The sequence below is a fragment of the Eumetopias jubatus genome, unplaced genomic scaffold, assembly GCF_037043125.1.
Source record: "Eumetopias jubatus isolate StellerSeaLion01/CBP00866 unplaced genomic scaffold, mEumJub1_p1.0 scaffold_9, whole genome shotgun sequence".
Lineage (NCBI taxonomy): Eukaryota > Metazoa > Chordata > Mammalia > Carnivora > Otariidae > Eumetopias > Eumetopias jubatus.
The window spans coordinates 124,242,763-124,250,028 of NW_028274815.1; the positions used below are offsets into that span (position 1 = coordinate 124,242,763).

At 48.1% G+C, this 7,266-nt stretch overlaps 1 pseudogene; it reads left to right on the top strand.

Annotated features, from left to right (window-relative positions):
* Window positions 1-1,889: 1,889 nt before the first annotated feature.
* LOC114223206 (large ribosomal subunit protein uL1 pseudogene) lies at window positions 1,890-2,558 on the top strand (annotated as a pseudogene).
* The last annotated feature ends 4,708 nt before the right edge of the window (window positions 2,559-7,266 follow it).

The following is a 7,266-nucleotide window of genomic DNA, read 5'->3' on the forward strand; positions in this document are numbered from 1 at the left end:
ACTGGTGTCCTTATAAGAGAAAGGACACAAAGACACAGACACATAGGGGGCGCCTGGGTGGCTCAGATGGTAAGCGTCTGACTTCAACTCAGGTCACGATCTCCAGGTCCTGGGATCGAGCCCCACGTCATGCTCCCAGCTCAGCGGGGAGTCTGTTTCTCCCTTTCCCTCTGCCTCTCCCCCTGCTTGTGTGCTCTCTCTCTCTCTAATGAATAAATAAAATCTTAAAAAAAAAAAAGACACAGACACACAAGGGGAGAAAGTCATGTGAAGGCAGAGGCAGAATGTAGCTGTAAGCCAAGAAATACCAAGGCTTGCCAGCCATCCCCAGAAGCATTACTAGGCTACCTTGACTATATTGTGAACTTTTTAACTTTCACTGGATCCTTTGCACAAGCTATCCCTCTCACTATGTGTCCTCTCCATCATCGTCCCCCTTTACCTGTGAATCCTTCAGTTTCCCCTGGGTGACCAACCATCTAGGTGTACCCAGGCACGGGGGGTTTCGTGAGACACAAAACTTTCAGCATTAAAACCAGGGAGATCCCAAGCAAACTGGGATCAGTTGGTCACCCCAGCTGAGACGCCCTTTTTTCCACAACAGCTGCTTAGAATCCAAGGACAACAGTCAAACATTTACAGTCAAACATTTACCCAAGGAAGGCTCTTGCCTGTTCCACTCTTACAGTATCTCCGCACTTTCTACCTCAATCAGCTTGTCACTGAGAGCTACTGTTAATTAACAATGCATTGTAGACCAGAACTAATTGCAATGAATATTTTATTAATTCTCAAACAAAAGGTTGCCTTCAATTAACCAAGTGTGAAAAAGTTAGTTGCAGTGGTTTACACATATGCCCATAGTTACCATCACCAACTAGCAGGCTTGTGCCCCAAAAGCACTCATTAGTACACGCAATGATGACACATCAACAGAAATAAACAGCTATGGTGCTGTGGCATGGTTTTTCTAAATTCCACCAAGGACAGGGAAAGAAACATAGTACTATTTATGCAGGATTGTAAAAGCAAGCTTTACACCTTATGACATGAAACACAAGCACATTGTCAAAGTGTTTGCCAACTCTGTGATCTCATATGGGAGAAGTACCTTACCTGGAGATGCCACCATGGCGATCTCCTATAGGAGATGTACCTTACCTGAGATGCTACCATGGTTTACATGCAGTTGGTACACCATAAATGCTTGTTAAATAAAGTTGTTGAACATCAGAGCTACAAAGGGTCTCGGAAGTAATTCCGTGTGATCACAAGGCTCAGAAAAATGAAGTGACTTTGCCAGGGTAGCAGAGCTGTGAAGTAGAAGTAGGACCAGGGTCTTATTCTAGAACAGGGATTTTCAACCTCGGCACTGCTGACATTTGGGGTTGGATAGTTCTTTTTTTTTTTAAGACTTATGTATGTATGTATGTATTTGAGAGACAGAGGAGGTACAGAGGGAGAGGGAAAGAATCTCAAGCAGATTCCGTACTGAATGCAGAACCCAATGCAGAGCTCAATTCCAGGATCCTGTGATCATGACCTGAGCCAAAATTAAAAGTTAGGACACTTAACCGACTGAGCCACCCAGATACCCTGGGCTGGATAATTCTTTGTTGTGGGGGAGCTGTCCTGTGCATTGTATCTACCCATGAGATGTCAATAGCAGCCCCTCACCCAATCATGACAACCAAATTATCTCCAGATATTGCCAAATGTTCCCTGGTTGGGGTGAGGGTTGGGGGGAGAAGGGGAGCAGAATTGCCCTTAGTTGAGAACACTGTAAATGTAGACCTGTGGTTCTCAAAGCGTGATCCCCAATGAGCAGCATCAGCATCACTGGGAGCTTGTTAAAAATACAAATTTTGGGTACTGCGGCGCGAAGAACCATGAGCAGCAAAGTCTCCCGCGACACCCTGTACGAGGCGGTGTGGGAAGTCCTGCACGGGAACCAGCGCAAGCGCCGGAAGTTTTTGGAGACGGTGGAGCTGCAGATCAGTCTGAAGAACTATGACCCTCAGAAGGACAAACGCTTCTCGGGCATCGTCAGGCTTAAGTCCACTCCCCGCCCCAAGTTCTCCATATGTGTTTTGGGGGATCAGCAGCACCGTGATGAGGCCAAGGCAGTGGATATTCCCCACATGGATATTGAGGTGCTGAAGAAACTCAACAAGAGTGAGAAATTAGTCAAGAAGTTGGCCAAGAAGTATGATGCCTTTTTGGCTTCAGAATCTCTGATCAAGCAGATCCCACAAATCCTGGGCCCAGCCCTGAATAAGGCTGGCAAGTTCCCTTCCTTGCTGACCCACAATGAAAACATGGTGGCCAAAGTGGATGAAGTGAAGTCCACCATCAAATTCCAGATGAAGAAGGTGCTGTGTCTGGCAGTGGCTGTTGGCCATGTGAAGATGACAGATGACGAGTTTGTGTACAACATCCACTTAGCGGTCAATTTCCTGGTGTCCTTGCTCAAGAAGAATTGGCAGAACGTCCGGGCTTTATACATCAAGAGCACCATGGGCAAGCCCCCGTGCCTGTACTAAGGCACAGTTCAATAAATCCTAGTGCTACCCTTAAAAAAAAAAAAATACAAATTTTGGGAGGCCCCACTCTAGACCCATTGAGTCAGAAACTCTGGGGGCAGGTCCCAGTAATAAGGCTTGCAGGTGGCTCTGATACTCCCTCAAGTTTGAGACAGTGGTGTCAATTGTACCTTACCCTCATAAAGGGAAAATGTTGTCCCTATTTCATAGACAAGGAAACCGAGGCTGAAGAGCTCCCGTGCCTTGTCCAAGTTCTGATTTAGTCCTGACTTCGTAACACTAGAGAGAGATTTGAACCTCACTCAGTAATGACATCAGGAACTGCAGATTCTGCTCTACCGCGTCTCCTTAAAGACAGGCAGCAGGGGATAAGGAAAGCCTAGACTGGGACGCAGTCTGTCCCTTTCAGACCATGAGCACCGCAAACTCTAGGCCACCAGCCCTAGGCCCCTTTGTGGTCACTGTGGTCTTTGGGGTCTGAGGCAACGAACACAAGTGTCAGAGCCTGGAGATGCGTACCAAACCCGACTCGACGTTCTCAGGTCAAACTGAGCACCTGGGGAGCACAGGCCCTGACCAGTATCTCCAGACTCTCCCCCAAGTGAGCATTCTGAACAAATTGTTATTGGAAAAATATTTCACCAACCCAGCTCACCCACCGTCTTTGGTGGGAGCCTTCACCACCACTCCCCTGGCTACTACAGAAGCAAGCGTTGCCTCTGTGACCTCACTCCCCTGGCCACAGCTGGGCCCTTAACCTAAGCGGAACCCTTCCCTGGGATTCTGGACTTGGCACTAACTGAGAATGGAACTTCTCTCTCCCTGGTGGTTGAGACAGTGATATTTCAAGTCCCGGAGCTATCGGACTCCCTGCGTTCTACTACTACTGTTACCGGCACAGAAGTATCTTTCACTTACCATCAAAGAGACCTAACTCAAATAAGCAAGGCTTAAATACAAAAGAGAAAATCCCTTTCAGCACCAGGACTAACCCAGGGGAGGGTAACATGGTTCATAACATTCAGGAGACAAGGGGGAAACGTATTACTGTAACCCTCACCCGTAACTCAGGGAGGTTTGTTCTGGAAAGTCTCCTCCCATCTTCTCCATGGTCTGGCTTCTGAGGATGGTTCTGATCTTCCCTGAAAAACCACAGCCATGCCAGACCCCTTGGCCCCCAAATTTATCCTTGGATCTTGCCAACATGCCCAGCAAAGATAGCTCAGACTGAGAGCAAAATTTCACATAGGGAGGTGGAAGGGAAAATATGAGTCAAAGGGACTACAAGTGACAAAAGGATGGAGACTGGTTCAATAGATGAGGAGATGCAGGAGTGATAGGGAAATCAGAGGCAAAATATTTACTGCAACAGCTATGACTCCAGACCGCCCTGCTTCAGTGAGGAACCCAAATTCACCCGCCCACACACACCTGATATGCACCTCTGTATAGCCAACAACAAAAAGCACCTGTGGCAGAGACATGGCATCAGTGGTTTTTTTGTTAGATGGTGGGATGAAGGGATGGATGGTGGGTGGCTGGGTGGGGGGATGTATGTATGTATGGATGGATGGATGGATGGATGGGTGGATGGGTGGATGGATGGTGGGTGGGTGGATGGATGGATGGATGGATGGATGGATGTATGGATGGATGGATGGTGGGTGGGTGGGTGGGTGGATGGATGGGTGGATAGATGAATGGGTGGATGGATGGTGGGTGGGTGGGTGGATGGATGTATGGATGTATGGATGGATGGTGGGTGGATGGTGGGTGGGTGGGTGGGTGGGTGGATGGATGGATGGATGGGTGGATGGATGAATGGGTGGATGGATGGTGGGTGGGTGGGTGGATGGATGTATGGATGGATGTATGGATGGATGGATGGATGGGTGGATGGATGGTGGATGGATGGTGGGTGGATGGATGGATGGATGGATGGATGGATGGATGGGTGGGTGGATGGATGGATGTATGGATGGATGGATGGCTGGGTGGATGGATGGTGGGTGGGTGGATGTATGTATGTATGGATGGATGGATGGTGGATGGATGATGGATGATGTATGGATGGATGGATGATAGATAGATAAATGCTGAATGAGATCATGTAAGACCTCTAGAGGCAGAATTAGGAGCACTCAGCTGAGGATTCAGCAGAGTACAAGTTTGGTAAATGTTAAACGGATGGATGGGTGGATGGATGGATGGATGGATGGACGGATGGATGGATGGATGAAATGAATGCTGGGACTTACTAGAGCCTGAGACCAACTTGGAGGAACACTTGGGCTGACAGCCAGTGAGAAATGTAAGGAATCCAGAGGTCAGGAAGCCCCGTGTTTCCCACCCTGGGGTGTGCCAGGGGGCCAGAGGACGAAACCTCTCCCATATGGAACCAGAATGCTCCACCCCTGTTGATCTTATATATTGGGCTTCTGGAAATGAAGTTCCACTTCTTTAAAAGTTGAAAAACTATTACTCTACAGTTACAACTGCTGCATTTTTTAGAGGGAGCATGACTTACTCCAGAGAGGCTGGTCTGGAACTTAGATTTACTGACTCCTGGTCCAGTGCTCACTCAGCTCAGGCTGGTAGATCTCTTAGGTGAGTAGAACAAGTGACTGTGAATGGTGTAGAGAGAATACTGATCAGGGAGACAAAGGCCTGCCTTTCCCCTGACCTGCTGTATGAGTCTGACCCACTCCCCACATCTCACGAAACCTCATTCCACATAAATACATAGGGCCATCCTAGCTCTCCCTCTTTCTAGTTCCTTCCGTCTCCCAGATCTGAGGAATCTTCATGAGGTTGGGGTGTCCCCAAACTGTTAAAGCAGAACCATGTTCCAGGTCCTCTGCAGAGCAGGTCTCACTGCCCATCTGCCAGTCCTGTTTACAGAGCAACACCAAGATGGGTGGGCAGTTGGGAGGTCTCCAACTTCTCTCAGAACATCTCTGCAGATGCTTCTGTAAAGGGTGAGACGTGGGCCTTGTAGCAAGTGAGAAGTTTGGAGTGCTGCCACGCGGTCCTGCCTGTCCCCAAGCTCACCAGACAGGCACCATCCCCTGAATGCAAAGCACTGATAATTCCCCATGGGGGTTCTGGGTCCTTCCATGAGATGAGGGAGCCCTGCGCTGCCTGGGTGTCAAAGGATACATTCCTGGAACCACTGGAATGATGGAAATTGTGCAATGCTATAGCCTCTGGGGTAATGGTATCCCTTTGCCCCATTTTGGGTACTTCCTGCTGCTCACTGCCCAGGGCACTGTCAAGTCTCCTTTACAAAGAGGTTCCTCGGTCCCCATGTAATCAATGTGCTGACACAAATGTATACTGAGGGGCTCTACATTCTACATTCTCTCATAAACCCAGCCAGGACATCTTGGTGCAGATCATTAACAAATAATTTCCTTTTATCACCAGTCACTATGTCCTAGGTGCTATGCCAGGGTTCTTCAATTTAATGCTCACAGTGACTATGCAGGAGGTAGTCTCTCCCCAGTATAATACTGAGGAGTAAACTGAGGCTCAGAGAGGCTGTTAACCGGCCCAAGCCACATTGTGAGCCGGTGGCAGGACTGAGATGAGAATTTTAGTCCATACACAGAGCTTGTGCCCTAACCACCAGGCCACACTGCTTCCCAGCACAGCCCAGATCTTAACACCAAAGACTCTCTGACTGCAGCCTCACCACATCCTTTGCAGTTCCAGGTCTCACCATACCTCTGCTCACACCATTACATCTCCCCTAAATGCTCCAGGCTCTACTCATGGATCCCCTCCACCATGAAGACATTCTAACCCTTCCAAGCCCCCAAGGTAAAGTAAACCCATCTATCCTGCATGCCCCCATTGACCCTGCAGGTACATCTGTCACAGGAAACATTTCCACCATTGTGTAGATGCCAATCTCAGCCTTCTAGCTTCCAGCTTCCGCCTTCCGGGAAATATGGTCCTTGCCTTATCCATTTCTATTTGCCCAGGATCTAGCTCAGTGCTAGGTACATATTGAATGAAGAACCAAATGGACTGAAAAACCTCATCAGAAATCCAATTTCAAGCTAGTCAGGAGAGCAAGTTCCTAGGGCAGGGATACCTGGCACACGACACGTGCTTGCTCATAAAAACTTACCTCGTGATGACAGAAAAGGAATGAATGAATGATGAGTGCAGCTGAGCATTTACGCACTGATTCTATTGAATGTCTTCCTAAGCAACCAGATTTAGACACAGAAACACCAGGTACTTTCTAGTAAATTGACCATTAACGCTAAGGTCCCTGTTACAAGCTGAATGTCTGTAGCCCCCGACCCCCAAATTCATATGTTGAAATTCTAATCCCAATGTGATGGCATTTGGAGCTGGGGCCTTTGGGAGCTGATCTGGTCATGAGGGTGGAGCTCTCATGAACAGAATTAGTGTCCTTATAAGAAGAGGACAGATCGCTAGCTAGTTTTTCCTCCGCCTCCAGAGGGTACAACGAGACGTTGGTATTCTTTGATCCAGAAGAGGTCCCTCACCAGAGCCTGACCATGCTGGTACTGTGATCCCGGACTTCTCAGCCTCCACAACTGTGAGAAATAATGTCTGTTGTTTATATGCCACTCAGCCTATGGTACTTCATTATAGCAGCCCAAATTGACTGAACAGTCTCAGAGTAACTTTTTAAACCTAAAACCATCCTTCTGACACAAGAGACCTTCAAAATGCAGTAAGAAAA